At 44.5% G+C, this 18100-nt stretch overlaps 1 protein-coding gene across 7 annotated transcripts in view; it reads right to left on the bottom strand.

Moving 5' to 3' along the window:
- The window catches only part of Foxn3 (forkhead box N3), a 254153-nt gene that overhangs the window by 31010 nt on the left and 205043 nt on the right, over positions 1-18100 (bottom strand). The window lies entirely within an intron of this gene.

Genomic DNA, 18100 nt, shown 5'->3' with positions numbered 1-18100 from the left:
GCTGTCCCTCAGCTCTTCAGCTCAAGGCGAGCACCCTGCCACTTGAGCCACAGCACCACTTCCGGCTTTTTCTGATTATGTGGTGCTGAGGAATCGAATCCAGGGCCTCAAGCATGCAAGGCAAGTGCTCTACCACTGAGCCACCTTCCCAGCCCTATAGTGGGTTTTTGCTTTTAAAATTTTTAACTTCTTTTGGGGGGTGGAGGGGGAGAGATGAGAAATTGTATATTCCTAACTTCCTTCCCATTGGACACCTCTGCCAGTTCTGAAAGTCTGTTCTCTGCATTCTCTGATTTCTGCCTGGGTTGCTCCTCTCCCAGGACGCTGTAACCGGAGGCTACGACTCCATATCCATCCAGGGGTGTTGCAGAGGGAATTCTAACCCTGGGAGAAGGGAGAAAGGTGAGTGAAGCCTGCAAGAATGTGGAATTCCTTGCCTTGAAAGCTTTGGCGTCTTCAACTGTGGTGCGGCCTAGGGATCAGCTTCTCGCAGGGCAGGAACAGGAATGAGGACTCCCTGAAAGTCCTCAGAGACGGGCCAACATGGTACCCAAGAGGAAGGATGTGCCATTTCCAGAAGGACCCCCAGACATGCAGGAGCTAAAGTATGGTGGACAAAGTGGAGGAGTAGGCCGGGCTACTGGCAGAAACAGCCGGGGACCGCTGTGTCTAGCCTACTTCCCCCCTCCTTGCTGTTAGCTGTAAACTTGCCTTTCCTGGGGCAAACATCATGGTCCCCAGCCATCACTTCCCCAGACTTACTGGAAAATCACCCTGTCTGTCCCCACCCAGGAACCACTTCCTCCTCTAGTAAAGGCTTACCCTAGCTTGCCACCAACTCCCTCCCAACTATTAGGGTTCTCTTGGTGGCCTGGCCCCTGAAGGAAACAGAGCTTGTGGGTGCCGAGGATTGAATAATTCTGTTTGCACTGTGTCTTCATTAGCTCTGTCTAAGACTGGGCACATGTGCGAAGCCTCTTCTCCAAGAACAATGACTTCATCTCTGGGGGCCGCTGGCAGGTGTAAGTATGAGAGGAAACCTCACTCAGAACCCTGCTGTCAGAGACCCAAGCACACCTGCTCTCAGAGGAAAAAGCCACAAGAGCCCAGAAGAACTCACTAGGAAAATTTGGGTTGTTTCAATCCTGTTTCGGTATCATATTAAAAAAAAAAATCAGAAGGGGCTGGGTGCAATGTGACTCATACCTGTAAATCTAGCTACTCAGGAGGCTGATCCCTGAGGATCATAGTTCAAAGCCAGCCTGGGCAGGAAAGTCTGTTAGATTCTTATTTCCACTTAATTAGCAAAAGGTCAGAAGTGGAGATGTAGCCTCAGTGGTAGAGTGCCAGCTTTGAGTGAAAAAGCTCAGGGACAGTGTCTAGGCCCTGAGTTCAAGCCCCATTACTGGAATGGATACATGTGTGCATGCGTGCGTGCCCACAGGTGTGCCCCCCCCCAACTACAACCACCTGTCAATATAATCATGCTTCCTCTGGTGAGTGACTCCTTTGAAAACTCATCTCCTCCTTTCTCCCTGAGAGACCTCAGCTTCAGATACAAAACAGGCAGAAGATGCAAGCTTACTTTCCTTTAGAGACTGCACACAGAAGACCCTGGTCACTCTTGGGGTGACTGTGGCTCATTCGTTCAGTGGGTAATGGTATGGACCACTGGCCCATGGTGGCTACTCTTCCAGAGTGAATTCAGGATGCTGATTTTCAGAACAGGAGTAGTCATGGAAGCTTTCCAGGTCCTAGTTTTAATGCAGTTTTTAATTCTTTTTGCCTAATCCTTCTCTAGAGACCATACCAAAGGCAGCTTAGTATTTTCAAGAAACTCCTGCAATTCTCAGAAACCCTTATTGTGAAAGGTAACAGTTCCAAAAATAAGAAAGTGAACCAAAGTACTTCCAAGTGTTTGTTATCTGACAGAGATCCTTAAAGTCAATGTTGGCTTGGAATCTGGATCAGAGCTTTGCTTCTCAGAGATCCCACAGAGTAGGTCCAGGGAATTAACAGTAGGACATTCCCACTAATTCTGTTAAACTGAACAGCACACACTCTATGCTTACAACATTACCTCAGTACCGCCCACCCACCCAAGTATTGCCCACCTACAATGGAGAATAGAAATGAGTAAACTGCTAATGATTTTGTAACAACAAAAGTACCATGGACATAAAAAGATTACCTTTCTATCCAACAGTAAGTAAGCATAGTACTGTGAAAATATTGACAAATAAGAAAGGTACTATCCTTTCCAATTCTGAAAGTATATTTCCAACTCCGAAAGTGGATTTCCAATCTTTAATTCTTTCCCTCCCTCTCTTGCAGCACAAGGATTAAACTAAGAGTATTGTACTGGTTGGGTGGGTACTCTAACAATTGGGCCATCTCCCTTTAGCCCTTCTGGCTTTCATTATCTTTTTGTCTGGGCTGGCCTGGATGGCAATCCTTATTTACATTTCCCACTTAGCTGGGATGACAGGCTCAGGCCACCACACCCAGCTTTTTACTGGTTGAGAGGGGCCCTCGTGAACTTTATGCCTGGATAAGCCTGGGACTGCCTTCCTCCTCACCTCCTCTGCCTCCCCAGGAGCTAGAATTACAAGTGAGGCACCTGGCTTGGGTTTCAAAAGTTTTAAAGCACGCGAGCTGATCTTCTGGTAGGTAAACAGTGAATGGGCTCAGAAGACAATGGAAATGTAGTCACCAACATGAAGATAGGAGAAAGGGGTGGTGTGCTCACCTCTGAGTGTACTTATAAAAGAGGCCTCAGCCAGCTGCCTGCCCTGTGCACCATAGAGAGACACAGGAAGGTCCCCTCCAACCATGGGACCTGCTGTCCCACAACACTGGACTTCTCACAGACTCCAGAATGGTCAAAAAGAAATGTCTGCTGTTACTGAGCCACTCAGGCTGAGGGGATTTATTAGAGCAGCCTGAAAGGACTGAGACAGTGGGCAAAACATGCAGTAGGGGTGCAGAACCACTAGAGTTTTCGATGGGATGAGTAGATGCAGGTGTTGAGGGCAGGCAGGAGCTTGGTCAGAGAAACATCCTCTGAAGGGAGGTGAGTTCAGGCCAAACTTGATTTTCTCCGGACGATGCCATGTTATTTGTTCTAAGCTCTAAATGTTGAGCCAAAAAAGGCTTTCAGTGTGAATCTGGCAAAACAAGAGGGTTTGACGATCACCAGATGCAACCACCAGACACAATGCAGAATGGACTCAGGCAGAAGGAAAGGTAAAATGGGCCCAAAATGATGGTGCGGACAGAGGCTGCAGTCAGGGGCCAGGTGACTTTACGAGGCAGTGGGTTATTTCTTTTATCATGAAAGCTATATTGCATTTTTCAGCAGGGAAGGTTGAAGCTTGTATCACCCACATAAAACCCATCCAAGAAAACTAGAAAACACAGAAGGAAAAACCTACTACAATAGGAGCCAGTACTTACAGCTTTCTCTTGCCATTTTTAGCTTCTTCTATTGTGTTGGCATGCCCCTCTTTGAACTTACACTCCCTAGTCCTTTGGACTTTTCTGTTCTGGTAAGACTAATATACTCCTAGAAGAGATCTAGAAAGGAAAAGCCCATCCAAGTGTGTGTGTGTGTGTGTGTGTGTCCGTGCACGCGCGTGTGCTGCTGGTACTAGGATTTGAACCCAGAACTTTGTACTTGCTAGGTAGGCATTCTTCCTCTTGAGCCATGCCTCCTGCCTAATTCTTGAGATAGAGTCTCATTTTTTGCCTGGGCTGTCCTGGACTGTGATCCTTCTATTTATGTCTTCCTCATCATACCTAGCTAACAGTTGAGGTCTCTTAAGCCAGGTTGGCCTCACACTATGATCCTCCCATAGGATCTCAGCCTTCTGAGTAGTTAAAATGATAAGCATAAGCCACTGTAACTGGCTTGAGTATCTGTTTTTAGGACACAAAATATTCTGTGGTAACCTAAAATGACCCCACTGCTGCTCTTCTAACTGGTAACCGTTTCAGGGAATATGGTGTTTGTGTTGGGGTGGGGGGGGGGAGAGACAGAGACAGATCTGTGCATGGGTGTCTGGTAGAGGGCAGGGTGGGAGAGGCATATATGGAAGAAGGATGAAAATAAAACATTCTAGAAATCTGAGTGTTGGCCTGAATTATGCTGGAGAGAATAATCACCCATACAGAGAAGTGTACTTCCATCCTGGTTCTACAGCATTTATTTATTTCTCATTATTTCTATTACATACGGATAAAAACTTGGCCAGGTGCAGGTGGCTTAGGCCTGTAATCCTAGCTACTTGAGAGGTCTAGATTTAAGGATTATGGTTCTAAGCAGGAAAATCTGCAAGAAGACTTTTTTGTTTTTGGGTCCGGTTGTGGGGCCTGAACTCTGGGCCTGGGCACTGTCCCTCAGCTCTTCAGCTCAAGGCTAGCACTCTACCACTTGAGTCACAGCGCCACTTCCGGCTTTTTTTCTTTTTGCTTATGTGGTGCTGAGGAATCGAACCCAGGGCCTCAGGCATGCAAGGCAAGCGCTCTACCACTGAGCCACCTTCCCAGCCCCATATAAGAAGACTTTTATCTCCAATTAACCACCAAAAAGCTGGAATTAGAGTTGTGGCCAAAGTGGTAGGAAAAGTGACTTTTCAATTTTATGTTTTTCTTTTTTTGTACTGGTACCAGGGTTTGAACCCAGGGTCACATGCTTTTAGTCAAGCCAATATTCTACCACTTGAGATATACCTCCAAGCTTGTCATTTTGCTGGTTAAGTGGACAGACCTTTCTGCCCAAGCTGAGTTTGAGCCTTGGGTCTTCCGATCTCAGCCTCCCGAGTAGGTAAGTGGCAACGAGCCAATGGTACCTGGCTGTTATTTTGGCTTAACTGGCTTTTTATTGTGGTGTTTAGGATTGAGCCTGGGCAAGCGCAGCATCACTAAGCCCCAGCCCAGAGCCCATTGCGGCTGAAATTGAACCCTGAGGCAACCGAGTATTCCCTGAAGGTTAGTTTTCCTGCAGTTGTACTTTTCATGCAGACTGGGTGGCATCAATGGCTAAACTGCAAACTGCAAGCAGACCTGTTGTTGTGCATCTGTAATCCCACCTGAGGCAGGAGGATGGAGAGTTCAAGACTAGCCTGGGCTACACAGGTAGAACTTTAAAGGAGGGGGGGGGGAGAAAGAGAGAGACGGAGAGGGGGAGGAAGAAAGGAAGGAAGGAAGGAAAAGAGAGAGGGAGGGAGGAAGGAAGGGAGGGAGGGCAAGTAAGCAAGCAAAACCAACCTGATGCTTAAAGCGTGGAATGGACACAGCAGGCCTGGCTATAGGGGTGGGGAAGGGATGGCGGGCTGGCTGGCTGGCTGGCTGGCTGATGGATGGATAGACACACACACATATCCTCCTGACCCCTGCAGGCAATTAGCTTACACTTCTAAGTAGGAGGGGCCATTATGTTTAACGCAGTAGGCACAACTGTACATAATTAAGGGTTATAATTACAGTTCTCTTTTAAAAAAATGTGACCACTGTATCTAAATTGATCTCTTGTGGCATCCTGGCCGACACACTGGGAACTATAAAAAGAGGGGATATGTTTCACCCATTGGCCTGACAATGGTGGCAGCCTGTGCCTACTGGAAAGTTCTAGGGTCAGGCATTCACACTTATTCTCCAGTGATCTCTCACTCGGTTTGGGGTTTCCTAATTATCCTTTCAGTGGGAAACATTTTACTTTAAATAGACAGACTAGTACAAGCATTTTATACTTTTTTACGCCATGGGGGAGAAAAAGGCAAAAGCAACCATTCAAATTAATATGCCAGTAATTATGTGCGGCAACTGTCTAATTATCCATGAAAAAACCAAGTTGAAAAGATCAATTTCTGATCAGCATTCCACTCGAGCATTTGGTTAAAAGTTGCTTTGGGGACTCAACTTTGCTTAAAAATGCTCATTTATCATTATATTCTTCTACTGTATTACCTGTCCCATCCAGGACCATTTCCAACTTAGCTAATACAAATCATGAGATGGAATGAACTGTTTTGTAGGAAAATCAAACCTACCTGGACTTGCATATGGACAGATTGCTGTGGGCTCTGCATACCTGTGAAATCATCTCACGGATGAAAAGATGGGAGGCATTGTCCATTGTGTCAGCCACTGTTCTAGGCAGTTGGCTGGTTGGAGACTAAGTATGATTGAGAATTAAGCCTACTTGGGTCTTGAGCTTCATCAGCTTCCCTGTTCCTGAGCCATCCAATGGGTTCCATGTCAGTGATTCCCCGGGAAACAAAACAGGAGATCAACTAGTTCCTCCTTTGTAACATTCCACGTCTCTCAAATGCCTTCTTTCCTAACCACACAATGAACACTGCAGGGTAGAACTAGACAGGGGTCTACCTTCTTGGAATCTTTAGAAGACTAAGTTTAATTGTTCCCCTCAAACATTTGAAGATCCCCCCCCACCACAGATATCCCATAAATACAAATGATATCAGCAAATGTGGTGACAGAAAGATCCACAAGATGATTTCACAGGGTGCCTTTTAGGTTGAAACTCCCCAAACATTTTAAGACCAACTGTGACTCTCCCCTTATTTGGTAATTCCACTTCTGGCTTCCAACACAGCTCATCTGCGCCTCGTATTCTTTTACGACTCAGGAGTGTCTCTGCCTCTTCACCCCTCAACAGCAGCCTGCAAATCATCCTGACTGAACCGACTTCATTCCAAGTCTTTTAAGTTCTCAGCCCATGCTTGAAAAATTGCAGAGTGAGATATTATACCATTAGCTAATTTCTTCCAGGCTGAAAAGAGGGCTAGAACACCCTCAAATTTGATATAAATAGTTGATAATGTCATATCCAAACACTCCCAGCCTGGTGGTGATTCTCTCACTTGGACACAACAGGTTCAAATAAATAAATGGCCTTGAGCTTTTGTTTTGAAATCAATATATATTTCTGGAATAGAACAGCATGGAAGTTGAATGACAATTCTCTGTATTTGTAAAAGCGTCTTTATAATTCAGAAAAGAAAAACTTCACCACTATTCAGTGGTGTCCCAAACTAGAGTTTAAGTAGAAGAATAATTGCCTTCGGCTTTTATCCACCTGCCACTTCTAAGAAATACTACTTCACTGCTATTTTCTTTTGATTCAGTAAAAGAAAGCAATGGGACAAGTCTAAATTCATCACAACAAAGGTATTTAATTGAGACCAGTAAATTAGCATCTCAATGGAGATTTCCCCCTCCCCGAAAATACATCACTCAAAAGTTCACTTTGTGCTAATACTAAGATGGTTAAGAAGAAACTCCTCAGTGGTAAATTCTCAAGTTTATGGTATTTATTGGAAAATTTCACCTAGTTCTTTGGCTGGAAAAACTCCAATGCCATACATGGCAAATATTTCACAAAACAGATGCCAAGAATTGTGGCTTGACACAGCACTTAGTTTGCTGTTGTTATTCAAACATCCTATTAAATTAACAGGCTCTCCTCCCTAGAGCTTTGCTTTACAGCACACTAAATCAGCATCCGCTGTATTTATCCACAAACATCATCTACTGCACTGATTTACACAAACAAGTCACAAACTACCATCATTTCCTATTTCAACTGAATTTTGGTTCTGAACTGTGCAATTCAGTTTGTTATTTAGGGCATCTGGGTGGCCTTAATGTCCAGTGCCAGGAAGGGTTAAAAACTGGAGCATTAGTTGGGCACAGATGGCTCATGCATGTAATCCTAGATCAGGAATTTTGAAATCTGAGAATCATGGTTCAAAGCCAGCCCAGTTAAGAAGGTCTGTGAAACTCTTATCTCTGATAAATTACAAAGGAGGAGGAAGTGGAGGAAGAGGAGGAGGAGGAAAGAAGAAAAACTGGAAGTGGAGCTGTGGCTAAAGTGGCAGAGTTAGCCTTAAGCAACAGAAACTCAGGGACAGATTGAGTGAACTTACAAAGTACAGACTGCCATTGTAAAGGCCCATAGCCATGAGATGCCTTCGCTCAAACTTCGATTGTGTTTCATTTTATATTCTCGTAAGAAACTACATTTTTGTTTCCAGAAGACAATTAAATTTTATATATTTTTTATACTGTATAGCTCCCTAGTTTCTCCATCTAAGCACTTTGCAAAAAAGAAAAAAAATCAAACCAGAATAGCAAATGAATCAAAAGCAGATTTAATTTTATTGATTCCATTTCACATAAAGATGTTGGTTGATCTGATGCTTGTTTCATCTCATTACTTTTGGTCTGGAATATACCGTGTTCCACCCAAGCCAGCGGATGTCATTCTACATATGCACAGCTAAGAGCACAAACCTGAAGCAATTCTGGAGATTAAGCTTCCAGAGTAAATTCATTTTTATCACAATCTTTATGTTCCGGAGTGGCCAAGTCATCTTGGTCCATGTTTATTAACTAGCGGTAATAGGAAAGATCTTAATCAGAGCTTTGGTGTTTGCAACTGCACAAACCAATTCTCTCTCTCTCTTTCTGAATCTGGACTTCTCCACTCCAACCACTGAATCTCATTAGTGCCCCACACCCTGGCCAAACAAAAGTAGTTTGTAAAGGAGGCCGCAGAGAGCAGCTCACCCTGAGGAGGGTTTGGAAAGAGGTCTCTCCATAGGTGGCCAGTACACAGACAGGTTTAGCAGATCCTATGGGAAGTCTTGTGCATGTTTCTGGGAAGGATCCAGAGCTTTTTTTTTTTTTTTTTTTAAATCCAGCTCTGTTAGAGGTGGCATCCACCAAGATCATGTGCTCTCCCCTTGTGGAAAGGAAGCAGTACACTTCTTTGGCCTGGAACAATCATAAAATCTCTGCAATGCTAGAGGAGGTGCATTATATTATAGAACGAAAGTTTGTATCTGCCCCAAATTTACATGTGGGAACCCTAGTTCTCCTATGAAATGGTATTTGGAGATTGGCCCTGTGGGAGATAATCAGGTTCCTTGTGCTACTGATGAAAAGATTAGTGGCCCATGATCTCTGCCCCCCACCCCTATGAACCCCCTCTCCCTTCCTTCCCCCAGGAGCAGAGAAGATGGGAATCATCACCAGAAATTAAACTTGTTGGACCTTTACCCAGGACTTCCAGCTACCCAAATAGAAAGAATACATTTATGTTGTTTCACCTCCCCTGCCTCGAGCAATGATTCCTTGTAATAGCAGTCAGAGTAGAAAGGGCATCCTTTGGCCACTGTTGTACTTTAAGAAATGAACAAATTGATCAGGCTTGTGTATCTACTCAGTTTTTTTCCCATTCTCCTTTCATTTACTTGGAAAGAGTAGGGAAGAAAAAAAACCATCAACCTTCCAGACTCCCTTGCAGCTAAAGTTATGAATATGCATTTGGTTCTGCTAACTAGATGAGGTCAGGGTGAGTTCAGAGGCCAACCATGTGCTGTAGGATGGACAGCTAATGTCATGGCTGTGCTGGGGTTTCTTGCAGTGGCATTCTAGTGTGTACTCTGCAGCATACTTGAGAATGGAGAGGCAGCTTCAGGGCATCAGTGGTCTCTGGGTCACCACCCTGGGGTGCAATTCTAACTCCACAGTTTTAGCAGTGGTGACCTCTCAGATGCTTGGTTCTCAAGACTTTGGAAGTAATTCCCTGAAGGGCCTGTCTAGGTTCTCTTCATTTGACTCTTCCAACAATACTATGGAGCATCTAACTCTCCTACTGCCTTTCTGCCGACCACATCTTGCTCTGTATCCCAACCACAGAACTAGGTACCTCCTTTAAAGGAAGGCCCAAGTGCCATCTTCTGCAGGGATATGGCTGGTTAGCTCACTTGTTGAAATTAGGACCAGGCTTGAAGCAGCCAAGAAGCACTCACTTTCTATAATAGCTCTGTTTTTACTAGAATAAGAAGTTCATGTCTTTTTAACTGACACAGTTTCAAAACTCCACTGGCCCTAAGGTTTGATGGCGTGAAGGAATCCCCCCACCTTTGCTTTGGGCTGTTCATACCCTTGGCACCTAGCTAAGGCCTTCCTCATTCAGGTTACCCAGTCCAAATGGCCATGCTTCCTTATCTGCTAAATGAGAGAGCTTTCTTATCTGTAAAATAAAGGGGGGGGGTTGGGTAAAGTGTCTAATACCAAGGCTATCACGGATGGTTCTCTCATTTGTTCTATCCAACTGTATCTGCTGTTGAGTTTGGTGTGAAATTCCCGCTGAGGCCCAGGCCTGGGTCTTTCCCACCTGACAGAGGAGTCATTTTCCTGGCTGGGGAAGAAGGGTTGCCTTCCTGGGCCTTTTTGTTTGGCTAATCTGTTCATGTCTATTTGCTCTGCTGCCCAGACAACTCTACAGTAAACAAAGGCCTAGGCTTTACTCTGCTTGCTCCAAATTGGGAACCTGCCTGTGTTGTTTGCTTTGGGGCACAACGAGGGAGCAAACAGCAAGCAGCATTTGAGAGTCAAGTTGGTGATGGTCTTCACTCAATTATGGCAGTGAAAAGACATTGCAATTGCAGACACACCTACCCTACCCAATCTTCTTTTCATAGATTCAAGAGGGAAATAGTTCAACCTTGGGGAAAAAAAGAATTTTTGGCATGTTGTCTTATTTTTTTCTATCTATGCAGAATACTTTCTTTTTTCCCCCTCTCTCTCTGTATGTATATTGTGTGCATGTGTTGTGTACACATGTGTGCCAGTACTGGGCTTCAACTCAGAGCCTGCATGCTGTCCCTTAGCATGTTTGCTCAAAGCTGGCGCTCTATCACTGGCTCTATCACTAGAGCCACAGCTATACTTCTAGCTTTGGTGTTTGGTGGTTAATTGGAGATAAGAGTCTCAGACCTTCCTGTCTAGGTTGGGTTTGAACTGTGATCCTAAGATCTCAGCCTCCTGAGTTAGCTAGGATTGTAGGCTTGAGCCAAAAGTGCCTGGCTATCCAGAGTATTTTCTTAAAGAAAAAAATATATATATGTTGCAATCAGTCCTGGGGACTCATCATTTCATTTTCTGATCTGTATCATGGGCCAAGGCTCTGCTTTTGATAAAATTAAATTAAAAAAAAAAAAACCACCAGTTCCTAGGTACAGCAAGCCAAGTCCTTAAAAAAAGGCAGAATTCCTAGACTTTCCCAGCAGATGAGGGAAGGAATGTGATGTAAGGGTGGCTCAGTCTGTGGAAACATATTTTGCAAGGCGTCTAAAGCAGATAAAAACAGGATTGGTTGGTTCATTATGCAATTAAGCTACAGCCAGAACTGGGTAGGATCTTCTGTCTTTCAAAATCCAAACTAGTTATTCAGGCTTTCATTAGGTACAGTTCAGAGATTCTATTTGTACAGGCACCCAATTTTTCTCGTCTGGGTTCGAGTTGAAAAGAAAAGAAAAGAAGAGAAAAGAAAAGAAAAAGAGGGCTGCTTTGCGAATCTGGCTGCTGTCTCCATAAAACAATCACAAGGCTCCTCTCCTCCCTCCTCAAATACCTTTTTGCTTCATTTCTTCAGAGTTAGGGGATTTTTTTTTTTTTTTTTTGGGCAGAAAGCCAAAGTAATATCCCAGCAAGCTACCTGACTTCTCTACAGAGACACATACTGTTTCATGTTTGATTTTGATTTTCAAAAGCAGAACCATTTTCACATTGTCGTATAAAAAGGCCTCCACTATTTAAAATGTCATTTCTAAATTAATTTTATACTCCTGAGGCAGAATGCATCTGACCAGGACAAAGTGCTCTCCATTTAAATAAGGTAGGAAGTGCAAGAGATAGAAAAAACTTCCAGTGTTTACAAGAACAAGTTAAGCCTAGTTTTGTTTTCCCTACAGACCCTTTACCCCCACCCCCCCACCCATTCCATACCTCTGTCATTCCCCCAAAGTACATGGAGACTGTTGTTGAAGCTGTGTGGCAGCCAAAAGAATTTGCTAGGAGAAAGAGAGAGAGAGAGAGAGAGAGAGAGAGAGAGAGAGAGAGACCTATAGCGAATGACATTTGATATCTGTGTCTGGTGGTGTCCCGGAGACAGCTAAAAATCTGATGACTTTGCTGTCTTCACATTTTAACTGCTGGGCAGATGTGGTGGCAAGAACGAAGGGGCTCCTTGTATCTCAGATTTCTCAGCCCACTTTGAAGATGGGTCTTTTATTTATTTTTTCTTAAAAGAAAATAACCTAGTACTCCTCTCTTAACAAAATTGAGTGACCTACTGAGGTTGCTCAAGAGGTTGATCTACCTTTTCCAAACCCCGAGTTTAGACTCTAAGTGACCAGCCCCAGGTCCTCCTGAGCCACTGGCAGCCAGTCTGCCTCCAATTCCCAGAAACCCCTGCGCGGGCATTAATAAAGTTGGTTTTCACAGGAAAATTGTTTCTTTGGCACTTCGCATGGACAGCCACACAGGTAAGACTTGGAAGGAAGAGTTGGAGAATAAAGCCTGACCAATGAGCGGTGTTAAACCCTAATGAGCTCTGAGCTCCTGTGCTGGATAAAACACAAAAACAAACAAATATCTACAAAATCTCAAACTTCATCGAAGACAGAACATGGCCTGTGACAGACAGACATAAGCCACCACGACCCCTCCCCCCCTCCCTCCCAAATCTAACTTGCTGTGTCTATCACTGCCTAGTACCAGAAACTCTGGAACAATCTTCGGTCTCGCTGCCACCATGTTTCTCCATAGGCACCAGTTTCTGACAGCCCTTTCCTTCCTGATTAGTTTGTGTCTGGCATTCATAGCCATGTGGCTGGAGCAGAGCTGTGACCCAGACAGCTTCCCACTCACCCGCCAGCCCGGACGGCCCTCAGGGATGCGAAGGAATGTACCCCTTAACGCAAATCTAGCTCCTACAACCAATCCCCAACCCATCATCAACCCTTCCCTAACTAGCTGATTTCCTGTGTTTATGGTCTCACACCCAGGATCAAGGCTATGTGAGTGCCAGGAATGTCAACACCAGGGTTATCTTATGCCTATCTGTCCAATCCCCAAGCCCGTCCTTGGGCTGCATAGGTTATGGTTATGCCAACAAGAATTCCTTTATCTTTCAGGAACACCTTGAGCCATGAGATGTGTAAGTCCTACATGTTGTTATTATTATTTTTTTTAAAGAGTACTTGATTGGGAAAAGGAGAAGATGTGAGATCTCACACATTTTAATGCATTCTCTGCCTCTGGCTTTGGACCAGAGTCTTGACCTACTACGGTCCCTATCACCAGTCAGGTACTGTGTGGCTTTGGAAAAGCCACTTCACCTCTCTGAGCTTCTGGCTCCTCTCCAAAGAGGACAAGGTACCATAGTAGATAGAGTGGTGCTTAAAAATAAAGTAAAAAACAAACATTGATTTATTTTTTGGTAATTCCTTTAGAAATGTTAGCTTCTCACATGCACCAATGAGATCTAATAAACTATAGAAGGAAAGGGGCCACATCCAGCCCAGGAAGTTTAGGAAAGGGCCTCCCCCCCCACCCTGGGGAACCCCCCCCACCCTGGGGAACCCCCCCCACCCTGGGGAACCCCCCCCACCCTGGGGAACCCCCTCTGTGCAGAGCCTGTAGCATAGCTGCTGGCTGGGCTCACACGCTGGTGGCTCCCCAAGGTGTTGCCAACACTCAGCAAAATGAAGTGAACATCTGTATTCTATTTGCTAATGAGCAATCATCATTTGTACCTTTCTCCAGCCTGGGATTCAGCTGCTTGGAATACTAATGCCATTAGAATTGGAGTCCCTCTCTCCCTTTCTCCCCCTCTTTCTCTCTCTCTCTGGCAAAACACATTCATTTAGCAAAACCCTGTTTAACTCATTGACATTATTATGGCTCCTGGATTTCTTGGTGATACATGGCTAGTTATAAACCTCTCCATTCTTCCCGGGTCCGTTGCATATTGCACCTGCCTAGGCAGTATTTGAATGTCTGCCTAGGGACTAGAGGCTTGAGTGAGTGTTTTTACAGATAACTCAATGCATATAATTTATATAAGACAAATCAATGGACCCTCTTAATAATAATAATAGTAATAGTATTGGGGGGGTCTGTTGTGGGGCTTGAATTCAGGGCCTACGCACTGTCCCTGAGTTCTGCTCAAGGTTGGAGCTTGACCAATTGAGCCACGTTTTCTTTTGAGTAGTTAATTGGAGATAAGCACCTCACAGGTACTTTTCTGCATCAAACCACACTCCTCAGATCTCAGCTTCCTGAGTAACTAGGATTACAGGCTTAAGCCACTAGTGCCTGGCTATAAAATAATAATTTTAAATCACATGATTAACCACAAGAATATACCAGCTTATTTGTTTGAATTAGACTGTTACAGAAAAAGTCACCTAATCCTATATCTATATGCTTGGTTTATGCTCTCCAGAGCTTTTTCTCTGCAGACAAGCAGTTGCATCTTTCAAAAGATAATGTCAGTTGAGTGTACGTGTAACTCTGTGTGTGTGTCCTATATAAATGGAGACAAATCTCTACACTGCTTTGCAATTTGTACTTTTCACTCACCAAACTGGTCTTGGCTTCCATTCATCTGGGAATAGAAGTATCTGGCTCATGCCTTCCCACTGCCGTGCTGGATGGAAACATTATTCCAACATCTCCCTGGGCTTGGACTAGGTTGTTTCTAATTGTTGGCTTTTACAAAGAATGTGGTGAGTGGGCATCTTTTCCCATGTCTGCTGATGAGCAAGTGGGGCAGCTCTCCAGTAAATGGGCCTCAAAGAGCCTTGCAGCCCTTGCTTGCTGCATGATCCAGACAAGAGGGTTAGACTAAATGAGCATCTGTTGTGGCCTTATTTCTGCTCTAGGTGTTGGGTTACTAGAGACTCAACAATAAAGCCTTGATTACCAATTACCTGGTAAGACTTTGCCCAAACTTCTAAAGTTCTTCCATAAGCAGAGCTCATGCATCCTTCTTCTGGGCTTTTATCGAATAAATCGATTATCTTAGATCTTGTAAAATTGCTTCCAAGATGCTCAGAGCTTGTATGCCATGTGCTAAGTGTACGTTGGCATGGATGCCAGCCTCCAGAGAAGGACCTGCATCTGTGCTTATATCTAGGAGTGGTGGCAACATGTGAACCACCCGATGGCCCCTCATCCAATAATCTGGTGATTGGTGACAGGCCTTCTTACCATGTACTAGGTGGACATCTCCGGCTCTCATGACTTAACCATGCAATGCCTCAGTTTCCCCATCTGAAAAATGTGCTACAGTGCCTTCTTTCTTCCCAGGGATATGCTGGGCAGATCAAGGAAGCCAAATCATGCAAAGTCCCGAGAGCTGTGTCTGGGATGGAAACACAGTCAATACAACTTATGTTCATGGAGTATTCATGGAATACTCAGTAATGCCCCTGAGATTTCTGGGAGATCATCAGGCTGAGACACCACTGGGGTAGACATGCCAGAAGCTATAGTAACGGAGAAGAATGAGACACAAGTCATTGCTGCTGTAACAGAATTTGTGTCCTATTCTTTTACAGTAATGCTGTCTAATTCAATACTGACATCAATCAAGGAGAAGAACTTCCTGGTTACTTTGGTCTGTTTTGCATTGTTTTTTTTTGTGTGCCATGTTTTCTCACTTAGCCTCCAAGTTCCTTCCACTTCCTTTCTTCTTCTTTCTATATCACCTATCCCCAGTGGTTCTCCTAGGAGGGTCCAAGGGTTCTGGATTCATTTGAGGCCTCCTTGGGTCCTAATTGAGATCATAGGAAGTGGCAGAGTGGTTGAGAATACATGCTCTGGAGCCAAGTGACACGAGTTCAAATTCCAGCTCCAGTGCTTACTAGCAATTTCACTTGAGTCTCGGGTACTTAACCTCTCGTGCTTCAGTTCCCTTAAAATGGGCTGCAGTGAAGATTAGATGAGTGGACACAAAACAGAGGAGAGCACCTGACACCCACAGGTTCACCACCTGCAATGCCGCCGTGTTTTCAGGTACTGTGAAGGATTTTTCTGGCCTGTGTGCCCACACATGACATGTCTCCACAGCCTAATACACACCTTTCAGTGCCCAGGGGTGAGGAGGTTTGCAGCGAGGGCCAGCAAGGATGGAGGATCTGCACTACATGGTACTCCTGGCCTGGTCCTCTACAAAGACTCTGAGGCTGACCTACCCAGGAAAATGCATGTCAGTGGTCAAATTCCATGAATTTCTATCCATTATATCCAAGCACACACTTTGAAAGATGAGGCTGACACTTTGAAGACTCGGCCAGAAGAAAACTACCTTGGGAATCATCCAAAATCAGCAAAGCTAAGATGAGCATCAGGTTGGGCAGTTCTAGGAGGAAGGCTCATCACTCAAAGTCTGACATGATAAGCAAGGACTGCAAAACGACCAAGCGGGGACAGCCCTGCCTGTATGGCGAAACACAGAAAGTAATTACGGAGATGCACAGAAAAGGAGTTGAAACCACAGAGCTTATAAAGTCAGGAGAGGGGCTGAAAGTGAGTTCAGAGATACATTAAAAAAACATGACCTAGGGCTGGGAAGGTGGCTCAGTGGTAGAGTGCTTGCCTTGCATGCATGAGGCTCTGGGTTCAATTCCTCAGCACCATATGAGAGAAAAAACTAGAGGTGGAGCTGTAGTTCAAATGGTAGAGCACTAGCCTTGAGCTGAAGAGCTGAGGGACAGTGCTCAGATAAAGTTCTGACTCCACGACCACCATCACCACCAACAAAAACCCACAAAAACAAAATAAATAAAACGCAGGTGAGACCCTTATCTCCAATTAACTAGCAAAAGCCAGCAGTGGAGACATAGCTTAAGTGCTCAGAGTTCAAGAAAGCTAAGGGGTAGTACCCAGGCTCTGAGTTCAAGCCCCAGTAATGGCATACACATATATGTGCAGACATACCCCTCCTCCAAACAAAAAAAAGCCCACATTTATACAAACAAGCAGCAAAAGCAATCAGTACAAAAAAAAATTTATACACTAAGCTGAAGCCTGAACATATAATGCAAGCACTATTGTAGTTTAAGGCCATTCAGAATTACTACTGAGCAAAAAAGTATAGCATGGCTTTTATTTGACAGTAAATACAGTAGTAACAATGATTATTTTGTTATAACTATAGTTCCATGCCAGCGAAGAATCTTATGCTAGCATTTCTTCTCTCTCGGATGGTGTTGTATTGCTATGACAACCAATAACATTTGGCACACCACAGAGCACTGTATCACGTATCGCCATGGCAGACGAGGAAATGCCATACTGTACTTAAAAGCCACCTTCTCATCCTCTCCCTTTTAAAGTCTGTTATCACTCCACATGCACTATTCACCGTGCCATATTATATATAACCTTTGGTTACCTGCAGATTTGTGATGCATGTAGCAAAACTCGGGAAGCCTTGTGAAGCCCTTAACATTTTATTACAAATAGTAGGTAAGCAAACTGCATTATTATGGCTTTTTTGTTACACAGTCACAAAGAACTGGCTTTTACCAACTTCCAAACCAAAGGCCTTTGCTAAGATTGCTGCGCCCCCACCTCCCAGCAAGAACATTGGGTGACATCTGGAGAAAGAAGAGTAGCTCCCTTTCAGAGAAATTTGCCACGTTATCAAGCCGATGCGTCTTTAGATATTGATTTGCTTTATTTGAATTATTGTATCACATACCTCCTGGTCTATATAGATCCTTTCTTAGAGAGAACTTAGTTGTCACCATGGAAACCCTCCAGTGGCATTGCTGGAGCCATTGGTGCTCTCTATTGCTGATGTCACTTGGGAGTTGCTCTGAGTCCTGCTGGTTGCAGGGCAGGGGGTGGGGTGGGGGGGCATGGAGGGGCAGAGCTGGGAGCTCCCAAGGGACACCAGCTGGCTGTAACGCCTTCAGCGCTGCATGCGATCACAGATCAGAAACGTGACCATCTTCCAGGGTCCTGTGGAGTACCAAACTCTTTGGACTCACAGAAAAACTTCTAGTATATTTAGTATATAGAAAAACATCTAGTGTATTAAGATCAACACATTATAGGACCCATGTTTACAGCCACAAGGTGAGAGATGCAGACTTGCCACACAGGTGTAGAATCCAGAATCTGGAAAAGACTTCAAATCTAAGGAATGTGGGTCACGTGAAACCTTTCCGATGTGGCCTCATTTAGTAAATCAGTTTAGAAACAGGCTCTT

Source organism: Dipodomys ordii, unplaced genomic scaffold, assembly GCF_000151885.1.
Source record: "Dipodomys ordii isolate 6190 unplaced genomic scaffold, Dord_2.0 Scaffold2, whole genome shotgun sequence".
NCBI classification, from domain to species: domain Eukaryota; kingdom Metazoa; phylum Chordata; class Mammalia; order Rodentia; family Heteromyidae; genus Dipodomys; species Dipodomys ordii.
Note: the sequence above shows the minus strand (reverse complement) of the source record. Positions and strands in the feature narration are given on the sequence as shown.